Below are 21511 nucleotides of genomic sequence, written 5' to 3'. Positions count from 1 at the left end.
ACTGTTCAATTTTCAGGGTGTTCATCCTCCTTAAAGTTGTTCCAAACTAGGTAGCTACTTCAGGGAAACATAGGTAGGATGTTAATGGTGGAGTGACACATATAAAACAATTATACTCCAAGTTTGCTTATTAATAGAAGTCTGGGACCTAAAAGAAACCAGGCAGCCAACTTATGAGATAGTTTTATATATTATAACATTTCTTCTAGTAAAATAGTTTAAAGAATGCATGCTCATTTATTAATGTGATTTGATTATAAAACATACACTTACAACTATTGTTTATATATTTATTGTTTTTTTTTTTTTAATTAATTTATTCATTTATTTTTGGCTGTGTTGGGTCTTCGTTTCTGTGCGAGGGCTTTCTCCAGTTGCGGCGAACAGGGGCCACTCTTCATCGCGGTGCGCGGGCCTCTCACTGCCGCGGCCTCTCTTGTTGCGGAGCACAGGCTCCAGACGCGCAGGCTCAGCAGCTGTGGCTCACGGGCCTAGTTGCTCCGCGGCATGTGGGATCCTCCCAGACCAGGGCTTGAACCCGTGTCCCCCGCATTGGCAGGCAGACTCCCAACCACTGCACCACCAGGGAAGCCCCTATTTATTGTTTTTAATTTTAATTTTTTTTATTGGAGTATAGTTACTTTACACTGCTGTGTCAGTTTCTGCTGTACAGCAAGCCATATGTATACATATATCCCTTCTTTTTCCAATTTCCTTCCCATTTAGACAACTATTGTTTAATATCTCAATTATAAAATATAAAGAAAGCTTAATATATTTTAAGTAAATTAATGATGATAATATTTATTCAGCACCTATGATACGTTAGACATTATTAATTAACTCATTTAATGCTCACAATAATCCCACTAAGCTGAGCAAATTTTATTCCTATTTTTGGAGGTTAAGAAATCAGTAACCTGGGACTTCCCTGGCAGTCCAGTGGTTGAGACTTCGCCTTCCAACGCAGGGGGTGCAGGTTCGATCCCTGGTCGGGGAGCTAAGATCCCACATGCCTTGTGGCCAAAAAACCAAAACATAAAACAGAAGCAATATTGTAACAAATTCAATAAAGACTAAAAATGGTCCACATTAAAAAAAAAAAAAAAATCAGTAACCTGGTGTCCAAGATCACACAATTATAGGAGGTGGATTTCTAGAGAAGTTTACCTATCAAGGTAAGTTCCTTTGATCCTCCAAACAGTACTAAATTTTACTAAATTTCATGTGCTAGTGGTGATGGTTAATTTTATGTGTCAACTTGGCTAAGGCACTATACCCAGATATTTGGTCAAACATTTTTCTAGAAGTTTCTGTGAAGGTGTTTTTTACATGAGATTAACATGTAAATCAGTAGACTTTGAGTAAAGAGTTTCAATTATTTGATAATAAAAGACACGTGTATTAAAGGAGGTTAATACTTTTGTTACTCAAGTAGAGTCACAGTTCAACATTCCGCCAAGTGGATCAATTAGTCTTAATAACACTCGCTGAAGGAGCTTGAGATAAGCATATAGGGAGTCCTTACTTGCTCTCCAAGTTTCCATTAAGGGAGTCCCCAAAGTACAGTTATGTGTGTAGAGAAGCAAAAGTCCTCATAACACGAAAACGTTTACTAATGAACTTCTACTTACAAAATTAATCTCCACTTACGCATCCCTTCCCTTTAACACCACTAGACATTATGAAACCTACAGAGTGCCTTCTCTATCAGCCCCTGACTGATTTTGGGATGCCAGGATAAAAGGAAAGTCAATTGCAAAGTGAAATTCCAAATCTTGCAAAAAGGTAGGATTACATGCAGTATTGAACACAATGTTGAAGAACTTCTCAGCCTTTTACTGCAAAAGAACATTAGGCACAATTAAATCAGTTAGCAATAGAAGACAAAGGAAATCTACCCAGATGACAGAGTTTTTAGTTCTTTTTATTTTAATGAAAATTTTACATAAAACGAAATGCATAAATTGCTGGCTTCGACAAGTACTTCTGCCTGTGCAACTCAAATCCCTATTGAAATATAAACCTTTACCATCACACCAGAAACCTTGTGCTCTTTTCCAATTAATATTCATACCCACTGTTCCAGAGAAAACTACTATATGCATTTTTTCCCACCATAGATTAAAGTAGCCTGTTGTAGAAGTTCCCATAAATATATTTGTGCAGTATGTGCTCTTTTGTGTAAAGTGTCTTTTCATTCAAGACACTCTATGAAATTCACCCATGTGATTACATGTATCAGTAACTTATTCCTTTTTATTTTGGAGTCATATTCTATTATATAAACATACCACAGTTTATGATGGACATTTGGGCTGTCTGCAGTGTTTAACAATTATGAATAAAGTTGTGAAGAGAATTCATGTACAAATGTTTTTATGATCATATACAGCTGTCCCTTCATATCCAAGGAGATTGGATCTAGGACCCCTGTGGATTCAAAAATCCGCAGATTCTCAAGACCCTTATGTACAATGGTGTAGAACAGTCAGTCCTCTGCACCTGCAGGTCCCACAGCCATGGGTACGGAGGGCTGACTGTACTTTCATTTCTCTTGTGCAAATCCCTGGAAATGGAATTGATGTGTCTCAGACCACGTGTGTTTTGCTTTACAAGACACTAGCAGACCTCTTCCTTAAGTGCTCATACCATTCTCATTTAGTTTTAAAAAATGACCATATTGGTTGTAATGTGGAGAGGATTGTAAGAATTCAGGAATAGAAGCTGGGGAGCCAGAATATTCACAGCTGATAGCCAGAACCTAGATGCAGGTTTTACACAGAATTTCTGTAAAATATTTGTATGATTTTTAATTGTTAGTAAAGCTGATATCAGACTCAGAATGTGATAACTAACCACAGGGCCAGTCTCAGCTGTGTACTTTGGAAATACGTAAGGAATTTAAAACTCAAGTCCTACTTACGGCAAAGAGTCCTTCATTTTAGAGATGGTAATCCTCGTAAATCACGCAGGGAAGATATTCCTGTGAGCCTCTGTGCCATTTTCCAAGTGAGTGATGAGGTGTCAAATAAAGCTGTATTAGTTTTTTTTTTCTTCCCATCAGAAGGCTTATATACTTTTTCTTTTTTATTACAAAATAAAAGCAGATCCAGAAAAACCACACAAAGGAATTATATAGCTCTGAATTTTTATAAGCTGAACACTTAACTACCACTCAGCCCAAAATATAGAGTTTTGCCAGTCATTCCAGAAGCCCCTCCAGGTGACCTGTCCCACAGACCTGCCCCTCTTTCCAAAGGTAATCACTTTCTTCTTCGTGATTTTATCACTTAAGTATGCATCATTTGATACTACAGTTGATTTTGCCTATTAAAAACTCGATATCTTGTATGTCTCTTTTGATCTATGGGCTTATCCTCCATTCTAGTCTCTGCCTTACAGTTTGTGGAAGAACCTCGACCATTTCACTAAAGTGTTTCACAGTCTGGACTTTGTCGATCACATCCTCGTGGTGAAGTTCAACACGCTGTTTTATCCTCCATATTTCCTGAACATTAGCAGCTGGATCCAGGAGCTTGGTCAGACTCAGATTAATTCCATGGACCCATATGTCTGAGTGTTTTTCTGATGTTAGCAGACATTGACACTCACTGCCTCAAATCATTCATTGGGGGTCACTAAAAGGGTGATGCTCTAATTCTATCATTTGGTTTTCAATTATTAGCTGAAATACTTTTATTAGAGATGACTCTTTCACCTACTGTTGGGCTACCTAGTAGTACGATTTATATAGGAAAGGCAGGATACATTTGTGGTTAGTGTTCTTTACTCACCTGTTTTTATGTAAAAAATTGGAATTGGTTCCATAGCATCCTCTGAACGTGAGTGATTAGTCTTATAGATGTATAGGGTGAGGGAGTTTGAAAAAGATTTTGAAAAATTCTCTTACCTGGAATGCTAGCAATTGTGCTAGCATTCGAAAGGAATGACTGTTTTGTCAAGTTTTATATTGTGTGAATGTAATTGTGTGTGTGTGCGTGTGTGTGTGTGACAGGAGAAACAACTGGCACAATAAAAATGTTGATGAATAATTGTATTTTGGCTAATACGACTAGCACTCCTCATTTGCTACACAGAAAGTTTTCTGTAAAGCAAGACAAATTACCACTGTTTGTACTATGACATAACACACTGCATTCAATCACCATCTGTATGGAAGTTTCTGTTCTTATATAAAAAATTTTAAGTAGCCATTTTACTTACTTCACACATTCTTACAAAAGTATTATATTGCAGGACGAAGGAAAGTTAGGAATCATAGAAGTACCTGGTTAAGAGTTAATATGGGAAGATCTAAAGTTGATCTGACTTATATAATCTCACTTTATTTCTTTCATGCAGGAAGTAGAATAACTTTGCCTCCAAAAAATAAAAGAGAAGGGCCACACTTCCATGAAAAGGCTGTCCTTTGGAGGTCAGACATTTTGGGACATGGGATCGTAGCCCTAATCTGGGCACAGTGTCTGTGGCTCCCGTTCAGGTTGGGTGACTCCTCTGCACTCAGCACACCACTGCTCCATGTCTTTAAAGAGGGACAACCATAAGGTATCTTTGTTTACTCTCCAGAGGTGAAAAGGCAATTAAGTAAATGCTGCATGTTTTTTTTCAAGCCTCAGATAGAATTGGGAACACACCTAAGTCTGGAAAATCCTGTCCCTGGGGCTTTTTCAGCCGATGTCCTCTCTTTAGGCTAGCCGATGGGTCTGTTGAGATTTAAAATCATTATTCCATATGTCCTGTGCAATAATTAAAAGGTATTATGAAATCTCCAGTGGCGCCCTAGCCCAGTTTTAGACTTCATTTCTCAGATATCTCTCATTCTCTACCTTATAAGGACTTCTAGTAGCAACTTGCATAATTGCTTGCATTTCAGGGAAGGGAACTTTAAAAAATATTTTTCAAATTCCCCTCCCCCTTAAAAATAGGACTATGCTTAAGCAACACTAGGAAGTACTTTCTGTAAATAATCTATGAATTGTGTATCAAAGTTTAACACTGAAGTTGTTGCTCATTTCAGAACTAAAATGGTTCTGTCTCTAACTCTGGCTTTGTTTTGATTATGTTATTTATTTTGTAAGTGATGTCATTCTCTTAATGGGGTTAAGGTGTAAACTGGTGAAATGGAAAACAGCATAGTTACTGTTTAATGTAGAGGAATAATTAAGAGTGCCATTATGAACCAAGGCCCCCCCCCCCCCCCGTAGACTACTGATTAGGATAAGCTGATTTTAGCCAGTTTCTATGCCTGAGTTCTGAATCCACTAGTCTTTTCACTGGTTGTTTGAACTACGTATTGCTGAAGCTGCCATCTGTGAGTAGGTTGATTGACCCAACTTAATCAGCAATCAGTCTGTGCTAGCTGTGGCCGCTCTGTGCTACCTGAGGAGGTATAAAGGTGAACAAAACATGCCCGCATCCTTGAGGAACATATATCCTAAAGCAGTGTTACCCAAAGTGTGGGCCATAGACCAGCCCCAGCCCGCAAACTGTTTCTTACCTAGTCAATTATGAAATAAGTACAGCAATTGAGAGAAAACGTTTAAGAAAGATGACAGAAATTTAACAGATTAATTTCATGTGTGTTGATATCATTCTGCTAGTTATTTATTTTTATTGTATTTTTTAAAAGTATTGGTCTGAGACAGGCTGGAAATTTAAAAATATTGGTTCTATGCCACTGATAGTTTCAGAAGCACCAGTTAAAGGTGTAAGTCAGACATGTTAGTTCAAACTTTTTGATAATGAACATCATAAAAAATGCCTTTATATGTTTCATATGTAAGTACACATACATATGTTATACATACATATGTAAAACAGAAATGAAACTCCTAAGAAATATTTACCTTTAGTCTAAATGATTCTTGCCTTGATATTTCTATTTACTTCTCTTTTATTGTATAAAAAAATAAATTGGTATTAACCCACAAAGTGGGCTGTTATAACCAATTTGAACACTGTGTTCTAAGGGGTATGATTTAAAGGTATCTTTTCCTAAACCCTCTTATGGATGTTGCATTTCTAGCATTGGAAGTTGAGATTTTTGGTTCTCTGTTAAAGCAAACATCTTTGGAAAGGGGCTAAATATTGCCAACCTTGTATCTTAGAGCGAATGATTTATTAATTTTTCTGGAAAGTCAGTTATATTAGAGGAAAGAGTAGAGGAAACATAGAAGCCTGAAATGTGTGCCTGAAAGGGACCAAAGGTGAGAGAGATTTCTGAGAAAGAAATCTTACCTTTACCATTTTACCTAGAGGGTACCACAATAAGTACAAAATAAAATTGATATTTATTGCTAAGATAAGACCTTAGTAGTTCATTCTCTGAATGGAGAAGAAAGAATCTGGAAAGGAGGTTAAGCCAGGACTGGCGAAAAGGACAGTAATGCATCATTTCTTAACTCTGTAGATAAGATATTAACCAGTATATCTGGAAGGTGGAAGACTGGAAAGTGGTTTGGACCAGAAGAGGAAAGGCAGGAGAGTGTGGGGTTTACCTTTCTTTAAGCAAGGTGTGACAATGGCCCATAATAAAAGTGACTCAGGTCCTCAGGTTTAGGCAAGATGCCTAGTCTGGGTTTTCTATCTTTTGTTGCCAAAACTCAGTCCCACTAGAATTATCTGTCCAAACAAATCAATGCAGAGGGAATTAAGAAAACTGGCTCAACGCTCATCAGTGGTATTGTTAGGAGGACAGAACAGTTCAGGCAGCTGGTGTTTTCCTGGTGATTCTAAAGACTGAAAAAAAAAGATCACATCAGAAGAGTGGCTTAGGGCACATGCCTAAATTAGTGGGTGTGGAGAAGGACTCTTTCTAGTTTGTTGTGAGAGTCCCAGGTTGACAGCTGGAATTTCAATGTGTTGGTATGTTCTGCACCTCCATGATTTTGTCTGGGCTGAGGGGTTATTTATTAACACTGCAGGGTTATTTTGTACCAGGTCACTTTGTCAGTATGTAGAATATGGCAATTTCACGCTCAAACCTGAGATGTTAATTAAGCACAAACAGTAGTCAGTGAGTGAAGTCAAATAATCTAGATAGGGCACAATGGCTGCATTAAATTGTATCGTAGCCCAGCTGATCTCTTTTACCAGTTGCATGAGACTACTTGTCTCTGAACGGACCAATACCCTTAAAAGAAAGATCAATTTTCTCTTATTTAATAGAGGCATGAAGTATTATTTGCAACTCAGTCCTCAAAAATTTGTAACTGAAACGTTCTCCTTAATTCGGAGTCAAGTCTGTGGAACTGGAATAACCAGATGAGATCATCCATTTTCTCTTTGTCAGCTTATAGAGAAGGAGTCAGATGAACAGGTGTGGCCACACTGCATTCTTCCCACAATAACAATCACTCAGGTGCTGAGGAGAAGCCCAGCGCAATCTCTGTTGTGTGAGAGGAAGCAAGTGGATCTGTCCTCACCTCCTTGAGACTGAAGAGGAGGGGAAGGTTGTGTGTGACTTTGATATTAAAGCCTTGCATTATTCGAGGAGTCCCCACTTGCCCTACACTAGAAGCAAGAGAATTTGGCTGGATGGTGGGATCAGGAATCTCCCTGGATGTCATGCCCTGAGGAAAACTTTGCCATTTCTGGTAATAGTGTAAAATAATTCAGAACCAACACATGGATGTGACCCCTACCCCTCAATGCAGATGCTCCTCACTCTCTTCTTCCTCTCAGAGATAGAGGGAAATTCTAGCTAAGCCACACCTTGTGATGCTACTGGCCTGGGGCAGAGATGAGAGCCTGCAGAGGCAGCAGTGGACCATGGGATGGATCTAGAAGCTCTGAGCCTCTTCTTGTCGAGGAGCAGTGAGTACCTACTTGAGATCATTGGGGAGTCACAACATCTGCCTCCTCTGGCACTATGCTATCATCACTTCATTGATTCTGCAGTGAACCGTATTCTAAAGGTTTTATCGGGAGATTTGTTCTGTGAACATACACTCTTAGTTCTGTTTCACAGGAAGAGATGTGAGAACTTTAAGGGCATGAACAAGTCAAATGACCACCTTGGAAGACTAATTCACTGTCTTCAAGACATTAGCATTTGAACATTTCACATGATTTCACAATCACGATAAATAACAAAGATCAGCGTGGAACATGGGACCAGCCAACGGCTCGAGAATGGCTGACTTCAGGAGATGGACGCTCCGTCCTCAGGAAGTCCAGGCAGAAGAGTCTTGATTTTTATAGCACATCCCTCCCCATTCCTGGATTGCAGTTGGGTAAAACATTGGGCCATAGACCAGGGATTCCCAGCCCATGTGGGTCAGGTGTTCACAAGGGCATGGTGAAGTGAGAAAAGTTGCAAAATGGAGTGGGTTTTTCATAAGACCAAGTTTATTGCATTTAATGGAATTTTTCTTACTTTAAGATTATGCTTTTACATTCTGGGTGATAAAATGTCCCTCCTTTTTAAGGGCTATTGTGGAAAGAGTGAATGTGTGTGTATGTGCACACACATGTGCACACACACATATAGATTTAATATGCTTACTTGGCAAAAGAAAGTGGAAAACTCTTTCTTTCTGACTCTCAGGGAAATTGTACTGGTCTCTGAAGTTCCAAGGCCTGGGAGCCACAATTTTGTACAGTGTTTTGTACACTGGAAGGTCAAAGATGGAGTTCATTATAGCCCATTGCTTAAAAAAATTAATAGATTTATTTTAAAGTAGTTTTAGTTTTACAGAAGAATGAATGGAAAATACAGAGAGTGTCTATAAGTCCCCTCCCATTCCCCCAGTTTCCTCTATCATTAACATCTTACATTAGTGGGGTGCATTTCTTATAATAGATGAGTCAATATTGATACATTATTATTAGCTAAAGTCCATAGTTTACATTAGGGTTCACTACTTGTGTTGCAAATTCTATGGGTTTTGACAATATATAGTGACATGTATCTACCATTATAGTATCATACAGTACAGTTTCACTGCCCTAAAAATCCTCTGTGCTCTGCCTGTTCATCCTTCCCTCTACCTGAGCCACTGGCAACCACTGATCTTTTCACTGCCTCCAGACTATTTTACGCTTTCCAGAATATTGTGTAGTTGGAATCATATAACATGTAGCCTTTTCAGATTGGGGCCTCTTTCACTTATCAGTATGCTTTAATATTTTTCCATGACTTTTATGGCTTGATAGCTCATTTCTCTTTATTATTGGATAATATTCCATTGTCTGGATGGACCACAGTTTGTTTATCCATTCACATACTGAAGGACATCTTGGCTGCCTCCAAGTTTTGACAATTATGAATAAAGTTTCATCTTAGCCTAATTTTTGCATTTAAAAATACATAATGTTATATTTATTTGCTACTATTAAAAGAGTATTCAATATGAGATTTTAGAAAGTACAAGAAATATAAAAAAGAAAAGTATTATTGGTAATCTCATGCCAAAGATAACACTAGTAACTGTTAGTGTATATCCATACTCTTTTTTAAACCTAAATCTATATCTAGCTATATCTAGAACCTATATCTATGTCTACATATGCTTCTATTAATTCTTTAAAAACTTTGGTATCATACATATACATTATATATATGTATGTTACTATATATAGCATATATGGTTTTGTATCTTAGTTTTTTCCCACTTAACATTATGTGTACATATTTTCAAATCTTTAAATTTTATTTTTGGGGAATATGATATTTAATAACTACACAGTGACTCATTATATGATAAGTGTTTTTAAAAATGAACTATATGTTCATTCTTCTCCTAGTAAAATATGAACTCTAAGAAGATAAGGATTTTAGTCTGTTTTGTTTATAGGCAATCCTTCAGTACATAGAAGAGTGTCTGGCAGGCACATAAAAGGCACTCTAAAAAAAACTTCGTCGAATAAATGAAAGAATTGTGTTTTTGAAATTTGTATGATTTCGTTAACTACTCCTTAGAATCAACCCAGCACTTGGTTTTGGTGAAAGTTATTGCCTCCTAAATTGAGGATCAAAATAATTGTTCAGTCTCAAATATAGTGTTTTTAAGGAATGGTTTACTATAGTGGCTTTTTCATATAGTTACTGATGACAATATACCTACAACTGAGGGTTTTTCAGTGATGCCTCATCTCTTCTCTTGAGAACAGTTAAACATTATTGTTAAGAGACTGGTAAGGAATAAAGCTTTGTCTTGAGCAGAGCAACTCTACCTGGATTATGCTGGAAGCAACTCTTGGTTGCAGTGATGCCCTGATGATAGGGTCTCAGCTAGGAAGTGCTTCTTGATACTTCCTGGATGGGAACCACTTACCCAGAGTGATTGGTGAGGTTACACATATTCCTGTAGATTGCACAGGAAACCAACCTCTCCATTTTAGCTGATCGGAGATTCTTACTGATGTTCTCAAGTGTTGGCATTTACTTGTCCAACAAGACCAAGAGGCATGGATTGGCAGTGATTACACGTTGTTTAGATAGTTGATAGCTGGAAAGGGCAGTTCACCAGGATATCCTGGCAATATTTAGCAAGGGGAAGGGCAGTGAACAGACATAGAAGGCTTCTGATTTCAGAGCAAGGACTTGAGGTGGAAGCAGCAAGAGGAGAAATCATGGAGTCAAAGGCCTGGAACGGATTTTACTTCTCAGCCTTACTGAGAGGCTAATTCTGTTTAGCACCTCATTGTTTCATTGGGTGAGGTCTTACATTAAAGCCGTGTCATTAAAAGTCATTTAAAAATTCACTAATTTATGGGATTGACTTAATTTTCCATTTGAAAATGCCTGCTTTGTATTACAAACATTTAAAATTGCTTTCTAAGTAATAGATTAAAAGAGTCTGAGTAGGCATGTATCCATGGTTACAGCAGTAATGGTATCAAAGATTTCTGAAGATGGCATTTTTGTCCTAGATTTTTATAGAGTCTGTTTATTAATCTTCCTTCTGGTTTGCTTCAACACTTTGTATATGATTTGAAAACTTGTTTGCCAGTCTTTTTGTTATTAAAAATCTTCAGTAACACTATTTAACAATTTTACTTGTATTCATTAATTCATTTATTTTACCAATATTTATTGAATACCTAAAATATGTGAAGTTCTTTAGACACGGTGGGGAATAAAAACCCTCAAAAAGTAGGGCTTCCCTGGTGGCGCAGTGGTTGAGAGTCCGCCTGCTGGTGCAGGGGATACGGGTTTGTGCCCCGGTCCGGGAAGATCCCACATGCCGCGGAGCGGCTGGGCCCGTGAGCCATGGCTGCTGAGCCTGCGCTCCGCAACGGGAGAGGCCACAACAGTGAGAGGCCCACGTACCGCAAAAAAAATAAGTAAATAAAAAGTATATTGATTGTATGACCTGAACAAATAAACAGGCAATTAAAATATAGCATAATATGTTTTAGGAACACATAGGAGAGGCACCTAATCAAACAATTAACATCAGAGGTTTTCAAGGGTAAGTGCCAGCTAAACTAGGAAGGGTAAAGATGAGTGGTAGTGGTGATGAGGAGTGGAGAAGGACATTTCAAGAGGCAGGAGGCGCGTGTGCAAAGGCCCTGAGGTGAGAGATCGCATGGCTGGTCAGAGACCTAAAAACAGCTTAATCGGACTAGTCTAAGTGAAAAGTGAGAGACGAGATTGGGGAGGAAAACTAGGTCTAAAAGACCTTGCAAATCATGTTAAGGACATGATGCTAGAGACAATGGGAACTATTTGAAGGTTTTTATGAGTAAGTAGGATCAAATAGTCCATTTAGAAAGCACACACTGACTTCCCTGTGGAGAACAATTTGGTGAGGGGCAATTCACAAGGCAAAGAGATTAGTTAGAGATTGTAGTATTATCCAGGTCATAGTTGATGGTGGCTTGAACCCAGGATAAAGGCAGTGGGCTTGGAGAGAGTAGATTAATTTGAAAGCCGTGGTAGAATCACCAGAACTTAATAACTGATGGCCAGATAAAATGGATAAAGGAGAAAGCTAAGGGAGTGACATTGACAGTCTTAGTGCGGGATCCCCTTACAAGCAAGTCTGAGACAAGGACTGGGGTTCAGGAAGTTTATTTTAGAGGCAATCCCAGGAAGTAAGACTGAGGAAATGGAGAGAGTGAGTCAGGAAAGGAGAAAAGCCAGTTCTGCGAAGGAGGAAAGCCAATCAAGTGTGCCCTACTGAGCTCTTTATTGCTGCAGAAACTGGAGCACAGTCTTTTAGGGGATCTTCTGAGGAACCATACTGAAATCTCTCAGAAGGGTCTCTCTGGAAGACTGCATACGGGGTCTTTATTCCCTCCTGTCTCTTTGGTTTGTTGCCTCCAGGGACGTTAACTCCTAGCTGCTGAGCAAGTTCTTAGAACTCTGGAGAAAACCCTGAGGCAGAAAATCTGAGAGAACTACTTGAGGTGAAACTGGAGTTAGAGATGGGCTGAGGAGATTTGACATGGGGCTCAAGTAGGGTCTGCTACAGTGACCATGTTTTTGGTTCAGGCAACTAGATGCACTGGCATATGTAAAATTCTTGAAATGTTTTTGAGACGTCCGTGTGGTGAGACCCAGTAGGCAGTGGGATGTGATTTAGTGATTAGACCTGACACCACAGTGGTGAGTTGCGGAGCCATAGCCTAATCACAGGTCGTGTATTAGTTTGCTAGGGCTGCCAAAGCAAAGTTCCCCAGACTGAGGGGCTGAAACAACAGGAATTATTTTCTCAGAGTTCTGGAAGCTAGAAGTCCAAGACCACAATGTTGAGAGGGGTGATTTCTTGTGAGGCTTCTCTCTTTGGCCATCTTCTCCCTGTGTCATCACTGGTCTTTCCTCTGTGTCTATCTGGGCCCAAATCTCCTCTTCTTATAACAACAGCAGTTATATATTGGATTAGGCCCACCTCAGTGATTTCATTTTAATTTAATTACCTCTTTAAAGACCCTAGCTCCAAATGAAGTCTCATTCTGAGGTACTGGGGGTTAGGGCTTCAACATATGGATTTTAATGGGACACAGTTCAGCCCATAACAGGTAGTAATCGACACGAGGGGAACAGATAAGCTTCTTCAAGAAATATGAATGAGAAAAAAAGGGCCTTGAACAGGGTTTGGAGGGAAACCATCATGTAACAGGATTAGCACAAACACTAACAGGACTAACCTTTAACACTAACAGAACAGACTGAAAAGGAGTTTAGAAAAGTAGGAGGAAACCAGGAGATTGTGGCTTCATGAAGGACAGGGCCGGATTGTTTCCAGAAGAAGAGAGTAGGCAGCCAATGCCAAAGGCTACTGAGAGACATAGAGGAGGGAAGCCAGGAGGTTGCTGAGCCCGTGGGTTGATCATTGAAAAGAAGTTGCAAAACTTTGGCTGAGAGAAGAGTGAAATAGTGCGGTGGCTCCAGTGGAGTGTGGAGTAGGGGGCTGGGTTTGAGTACTACTACTGGGAAGAGCCACCAGGGAGGAAAGGGCTGTGGGTGGAAGAGAGAGAGGTGAGTCATGCCTGAGGTGGAGGAAGAGAAAAGGATTCATAGCTCAGTTACAGGACTGGCCTTAGATAAGTGTAGGAACACCTCTTCTCTTTGTCCAGGGTGGAAGGAGTAAGTGATGGGAAAAATGACTGGAAAGTAAGGAGTGGTTATGAAGGCAGAGTTTTGGGAGAGAGAAGATAGTTTGAGTTAAACAAAGAGTTGAAGTAAGATTTCATAAAATAGCATGCAAGTGTATTTTTATGAATATTTTAATGTTCAATCTAGTATCACTTTCGGTCTTGAAATTTCTGGAGTCCATTTTCTTCATGAAATCAGAAAGTAGATGTATTTTGTCAGAGATGACATTAACACAAATATGATACACAGTGTCATAGAATTTTTGTTATTGTGTGTATACATGGATGATTAAATGGTATTGTTATATTACTCTAGTCCAAAAAATAGCTTGAATAAAATACATAGCGCTCTTCTTCTAGGGAGGCCTTGATAGGAAGTGAAACAATGTAGCCCTGATGTCTGCAGTTAGCAAAGTTTCAGTATGTTTAATGTGCTGCCTTATCTTGCTGTAGAGCTACTCTTTACTACTGATAAGGAGGGTAGTGGAGAAATGGAAAGACAAGTTTATGTGGATATAGATGGTTGATTACTGTGAACTATCACATCATGGACTAATGTGATGATAGTCCTGTTCACACTTTAGATCATGCATTTTATGAATACGTTTAAACAGCGCTCCTTAATTTTCGGTTCTAACTCAGTTCATTGTGCAAAACTTCTGCTTCTCTTCAGAGCATTGAACTGAGCAAGGAATCTTTATTAATCGCATTTGTTTGCATAATATCTCTGATTTCATATTCCTCATCTATAAATTGCCTTAATATCCAGGAGGAAGTTATTTTTTCTCATTTAATATAATTAAGATAATAATTTAATATAATTATAATATATTTAAGATAATAATCTTAAATGACAATGAAATTATAAGGTGGGGTTAGTAATGAGGGATTTTAGTGGAAATTAAACTGATTTGATAGTGAAAAGCTTTTATCCAAGTTTGCATTTTATCATTTGCCCACTTAGATGTCACAGGACAGCCTTTTGGTTCTTAAGTCATTTAATTTCCAAATCTGTAAGATAAAAGTTAAAAAAACTCCTTTCCTTAATACATAGGATGAATATGAAGATTAATATCTGCTAATAGCTTTGGAAGTTATAAAATAAAGACATAACAGTTTACCTTAGGGTAAAATATTAGTGGTAACATATGCTTGCAAAACATAAAAACCCTTTTTATTAGTAACCTTCAAATTCTTGAAAAGTTATTACAAAATACTTGCAAAATTTATTGCATCCGTAAATAAAGAGTGCTTTAAATCCAAGAGGAAATTTTATGTATCACATGTAATTAATAATCTAAAAGCAAATGCATTGCACTGTTCCACAAAATTTCACTAAGAACCTACTGAGTGCCAGGGCCTGGAGCATAGTAGTGAAAAAATACATCAATTCCCTGTCTTTTTGGAACTTAGAGTCCAGTGAGGCAGATAGACAATAGCGAAATTAAGAAATAAACATACAATATTATTTGTTTTGAAGAAAAACAAAGTACAATAAGTTACTTTGACAAAAGTGGTTTTGAGGAGTGGTGGAAGAGGTGGGGATCCTGACCAGAATAAGTGGGTTAGAAAATGCGGGGGGGGGGGGCAAGTGAGGACAGCAATTAAAAGTAACTCTTAAAAATATTTGCTATAAAAAGGAAGCAAAGGAATAGGATGCTAGTTTAAGGGAGTTTTAGGGTCAAGGGAATTTTTAAGTGATAAGATAATGTTTTCTGCTCATTGGGAATAATTTAGTATGAAGTGGAAATGATGTATTAGTTTCTAGGGCTGCTGTAACAAAGTACCACAAATTTGGTGGCTTAGAACAACAGAAATTTATTGTCTCATGTGCAGTTCTGGAAGCTAGAAGTCTGAAAACAAGCTGTTGGCAGGGCTATACTCCCTCTGAAACCCTTAGGGGAAACTTTTCTTGCGTATTCCTAGCTTCTGGTGGTTTGTGGGTAATCTCTGACATTCCTTGGCTTCCTGTCGCATATCTCCAATATCAGCCTTCATCATCCCAAGGTGCTCTTCTCTGTGTCTTCAAGTGTCCATCTTCTTATAAGGTTGCCAATAATATTGGATCGGGGCCCACCCAACTCCAGCTAATTCTATCTGCAGTGATCTTATTTCCAAACAAGGTCATGTTCTGAGTTACTGAGGATTAGGACTTTAACATATCTTCTTTTGAGGAACACAATTCAACATACGTCAAATAGAGTGATAGCTCAAGAGGTACATAGTGGGAAAGGAACTTTTCAGACATAAGAGATAATGTTTTTTTTCTTGGGAATGATGTAGTACCAAGGGGGAAACTGATGATATTGTAGGAGAGAGAAGGTATAATTGTGGGAACAAAGACCTTGAGTAAGCAAGAGAGGATGGGAACCATTGTACCAGTGGAGGACTGGTCTTGGAAAAATGGATGGGAAGTTCATTGGCTCTAACAGAAGAGAAGGCAGAGCTTAGGGATTCAGGTAAGGGTGGACTGTAGATCTGTTGGTGGGAAAAGAAATTTCTTTTCTGAGTGTTTGTATTTTTGCAGTGAAAAAGAAACAAATGTTTCTGACTTGAACTTTGGATCAATATAATAATCACAGTTAGTATTGTTTTAGGGAACTGTGGTCCATGTGAAAGTACAGTGCAGTGCTTGAGACAAATACACACAGACACACACATTCTTATGTCTTTATGCTAGATACTTTACATATATTATTTACTTTAATCCTCACAACATTTGACAAAGGAATTTTCTGGCAAAACTTTTTCTATATACCATAAAGGTTTAAAGTATTAAATATGTTTCCATAGTAGTTCAGAGGTTAGCTAAGAGCACATTGTCAATAGGTCCTTTGAAGTTTGAAATGTAATCAGTACAAAGTTCAGAAGAACAGTTTAAAAAATTCAATAGATTAAAATATAGATTTTTAATAGATTAAAATATGGGATACAGATTAAAGATCAATTAGTGAGGGCTTCCCTGGTGGCGCAGTGGTTGAGAGTCCGCCTGCCGATGCAGGGGACACGGGTCCGTGCCCCGGTCCGGGAGGATCCCACATGCCGCGGAGCAGCTGGGCCTGTGAGCCACGGCCGCTGAGCCTGCGCGTTCGGAGCCTGTGCTCCACAACGGGAGAGGCCACAACAGTGAGAGGCCTGCGTACAGCAAAAAATAAAAGATCAATTAGTGAATATTTACCCAAAACTAAATCATTTTATTAATATCACTGTTTATCAATAATCAGTTTTGTGTTAGCAGTAACAGGACCACGAGACCTAAAAGCAAACCAAACCAAGTCTTTTGTCATTTAAAACTTTTAGGGAACTCTATATTGCTTGTTTGTCATGTATTTTGGATAATAATTAGCTGTTAGAAGAATCCAGCCATTAGAAGAATCCCCCAACACAAAAAACAAATGAAACGAAATAAACCAAACCCATGTTAACAGCTGTAAAAGAGCTGCAAGTAGAAATGCAGTGTGAACAAGCACACTTAAGGCTCCTCATAACCGATTTCATGGGCTGATCAAACACCGAAGCCTCTTTGTACTTTAACCTGGCTTCTTGGCTAGAAGCCCAGTCCAGGAGGCATTCTCTTTCTGTTTTAGGTTCTCGAACATAGATCCATTGTTAGTAGGTAGTGGTCTTTACCATCCTTATCAGTATTTATATCAAAAGAAGATTACAAATTTAAAATGTATACTGTTTATGATTTTTAGTGTTAGCTCTTGTTTCAATTGAGTCAATACTTAAAAACCAGTTTACTTTTCTGTATTTAACCTACCTTTGATTTATAGTCACTCCTAATATTTAAGAATATAAACTATATGTGAAGCGTTCTTGTCTGATTAAGGCAATGAATTAATGTTCCAAATGTTCACACACTAGAATTAAAATTCAAGCCAAGGTTATATAAGGAAAATAACATCTGTAAGAAAATGATGGCATTTAAACAACTACACATTAATCTGGATGATAGAGTAAGAATGCTGTTATCTTCACTGTAGGCTTTCCCCAGACCTACTGCATACACCGCATTGTCCCGGAGAGATCATGTCTTCATACTCACTGTGGATTGGAGAGAGTAATTACAGATATTAGTTTTGTTGATGGCACTGGGGCTACAGTTATAAATATTGAATTCTATAGTGTCAGCGGAGTCATAGATGAGTAAAAAAAATGACTGTGATATAAATGTTCTCTAATTATCTTAAAACCCAGGCATCTTTGAACCTACTCTAGAAAGTGTTTTGATATGATCTGATCTGTGATGACTCCCAGCCCCATTCTTTAGTTCTTAAACCTATGGCACAGCCAGGCGCAGAGTATGCTGATGGTAATGCTATGCACACCTCCTTCTTTTCTAATCCCAGTCACTTTGCTTATCTCACTCTCCAGGGATGGCCAAAACAGAGCATTACAAACCTCTCTCAAGATAAGAGAGCAGAAAGGACACTAGGGTACAACTTTGAGCTTCAACTTTCTGTCTGAACTTTCTGAAAGACAGATTTATTTTGGCTCCAAGTTTGTTCCAAGATTATTCTATGCCTTCTTTAAAAATTCATATCCTAGAATCACAAAATGGTGAAGAATAAAATAGGGGCCTAATAGAAATAATTTTGCATTACAAAGATTGAAAATTTAAATGTAACATTGGCAAAAACTTGCTTTGTATTAACTTTCAGTGGATTAAGTAAGAAACAACTTGAGAAGTTACTTGTTCCTATTTTAGGTACTTTAGATTAAATTTTTAGTTTTATTTAGTTGTTTTAGTATTTAGTAATATTTTAGAGTAAAAATCTCTAAAATATTAGTCCTATGCAATGTTTTAGATGAAAACTTGCAAAGTGGTAGCTACCCAGAATGCATTGGACCATTTATTGTATCTTAATCCTTTGGATTTTAAAGTTTTAGTCTACCTTTTATGTAGGAGGGTATAATTGCAGTTGGAAAGTTTCATGGAGCATAAAAATTCTGGCGTTGGGGGACTTTTTTCCCTACTAAATATTGAGTTTGCTGACTCAATTCTTGTTCTTGCCGTGAGTCTGTAATTAACCACATAGACAAGGAGAAAGCAGGGCTCTTTCCTCAAATTAAAGGAAATCCCACAGGCATGATATTCAGAGGAAATTTTTAATGGCTTTTTTAATGAAAAGCTGTTTATATCCTCATTCTACTTAACTCTCTAACTTTTAATTTTGTTGTTGCTAGTTTAAAATTAATAGTAAAAACTTAATTGTGAAATCATTTTTCAGAAGATTTAGAAAATATAAAAAATTATAAAAACTTCATATTACAACCATCCGGAGATGATCATGTTGACGATTTTGTTCATTAAATTATTTTCTTTATGCATCTTTATTTTATTTCTTACAAAAATGAATTCAACATCACTTAAAAATATTATGACTTTATCAGCGTTTCTTCATGACATTTAAAACAATGAAAACTGTATTTAAAGAACAACTACAGTGGGAGAGTGAGAGCTCAAATATATAATAAACCCTCAAGCTAGTTTGGAAATTACAGTTTGGAGATGTAATTTCATTTTTAATAATAAACCTAACTGGGAAATGTCAAAGGAAATATGAACTTAATTCAGTATATGAAACATATTATCAAATTTGTACCCTTATAGAACATTTCCTTCTACCCTCCTTCTTTCTTTTTCCTTCCCTCAAATTCATAAATGATAGATAATAAAGAAATGAAAAAAAATCCATCTGAACTCTGTATTTTCCCGGAATTAACTCCATTATACCAATTCTTTTCTTTTTTTTAGATGAGAGAAACCTAGGCGATAGTCCTGGGAGTTTGGAATAAAGCAACTACTTATTCCTCCTTATTACTTATTCCTGTATCAACCTTAAAAAGACTCACAGTGTTTTTGTTTGAGCAAATATTTAGGCTTCTTTTAACACGAATTTTTTTCATATCTAATTTAGTTTCCAAACTGCAGTGGAAAATAGATTTTTCACTTGTGAGAACAAACATGTTTTGGGTAGCTTGAATTAAGAATTAGGCTGGGTTTCTAGAAGACACCCAAGATCTATTAGTTGTCCATAGACTTTAAGAAATACACATGTACCAGATGAAGCATTTCTAGAGATTGTGCCTGGAACATAAAAATCCTGGACATTAGTAAATCCATCATTTTCTCAGTGGCATCAGATTTTATGTCTGAGGAATATTTCTTCTTTCACAAATACAAATTGAACATTTCCCTACAGTTTCTAGGATATTAGGATATTTTTTTTTGAACATTGTTTCCTGTGTTTTCGAATTAATATCTTTCCCTGTAACATCTATCCTGCTTTTACTTTATATTTGTGTACATTTTTATTCCAAGTACATTCATCTATGTTAAGACTTTCCCATAAGAATGGCTCATATTTAAGTGTAAAGCTGCAGGTACCAAAGCTTGATTTTTCATTTTGCGTATGCCAAGAATAATTTTCGTCCTTCTGAAACATACCAAACAAAGGCATCAGAATAAGAAACTAGAAAACATTAAAGTTTTATGATTAAATGACAAATTCCATCCAAGTTAAAAAAAAAAAAAGCAGTGTTTTCGAAAATGGGCTCTCTGGACCATGCTGTGGCCCTACAGACCAGTAATTTTCAAGTCTAGAGAGGATGAGCTGCCTGGCCTGTTTGATGTTGTTACATGTGTCAGACAGACAAGTTGTCACAGTGCTGTCAACCGTGCTCAAGAGGATATCTCAATCTGGTTTGGCTAGTTTGAAATTTTAGTCTTCCTTGGCTTTGTAGATTATAAAATACTTTAATTTGTTTATCTCAATGAACTATCAAAACAACCCTGTGAGGTATACAAAGAGCTAAGGGACTCAAACTACACAGACTACAAAACGGTTCACGCCGTTTCCGTTCAAATGAGAACTCAAGTCTTCTGATTCTTATTCCGTTGTTCTTTCCCCAGTACTGCGCTGCGGACCTTGGGTTGGTTAGTCTATGGTGCCACGCTTAGAGATCACACACATCTTTCAAACAAGAGTCATAGATGAATGCTTCACATAGTGAGAGTTCTTCTGCAGCAAGAATGTGGTATGAATGAGCCTCAGGGAAAAGACTAGAAGTGAAGCCGGTCAGGAGGATTCTTAGGTAGATTTAAGCTCCTCATACGGCACACACGCACTGTAGAGAGAACACTCGCTCTGTTTGCTTTTTTACTTCCAATAGTCTCATTTAAACTCTTAAGTTAAAAATGCTTCGTGAACTATCACTGCTTTATGCCAGTGATAACATTGGCATAAAAATATTGCAAATAGTGCCTGGGTCAGTTATCACTTTTTAATTCTTAATCTTTTGTATTTTAATGTGAATGGAGATATTTAATGTGAGTGGAAAATAAAAGATTTGCAGGAAGGGAAGGCAAGGGAAGAGGACGTGGGTCCAGGTGTTAAGAGGTTGAGAAGTCAGAGGAGAAAACAGTTCCCTACGACAGTTTCATTTCATGAATTTGCCGGAGGCTAGGCTTTGTACTAAGATCTTATCTTGAAAGCAAAATTCTTAACTGTTCTCACATGATGCAATTTCCTAGCAGCTCCATTTCACTCCAGCTTTGGGCCTCCGGCCCTCAAGTGTTGGAAGAGTTGAGATATGCGAAGCCCTCATTCCAAGGAGAATTATTCATGCCTATGGTTCAGCTGACCCCATCCGCCATCAAAGACTTGGGGCTGTTCCGGATTCACAGAGTGAAAGGAGTTGGATGCCTTTCAGGGCTATTTTTATAAACCCATGCTATTTTTGTTAGCTTTCTGTGATGAAAAAGCACGTCAACCCCACAGCAGGGCATCTCCGTGCCACTCAGGACTCTCCTCCCTGGGCTCATGGAAGCACCTTGATTCTAACGCCTCGAGTGTCCACTTTAGAGGCTGCCTAGAGTTCTCACACCATCTACATTTCAACTTTTTTTTTTTTTTTTTGCGGTACGCGGGCCTCT

The sequence above is a fragment of the Monodon monoceros genome, unplaced genomic scaffold (assembly GCF_005190385.1).
Source record: "Monodon monoceros isolate NGI ecotype Baffin Bay Population unplaced genomic scaffold, NGI_Narwhal_1 Super_Scaffold_20, whole genome shotgun sequence".
Classification (NCBI taxonomy): domain Eukaryota; kingdom Metazoa; phylum Chordata; class Mammalia; order Artiodactyla; family Monodontidae; genus Monodon; species Monodon monoceros.
This window is presented reverse-complemented; position numbering follows the sequence as displayed.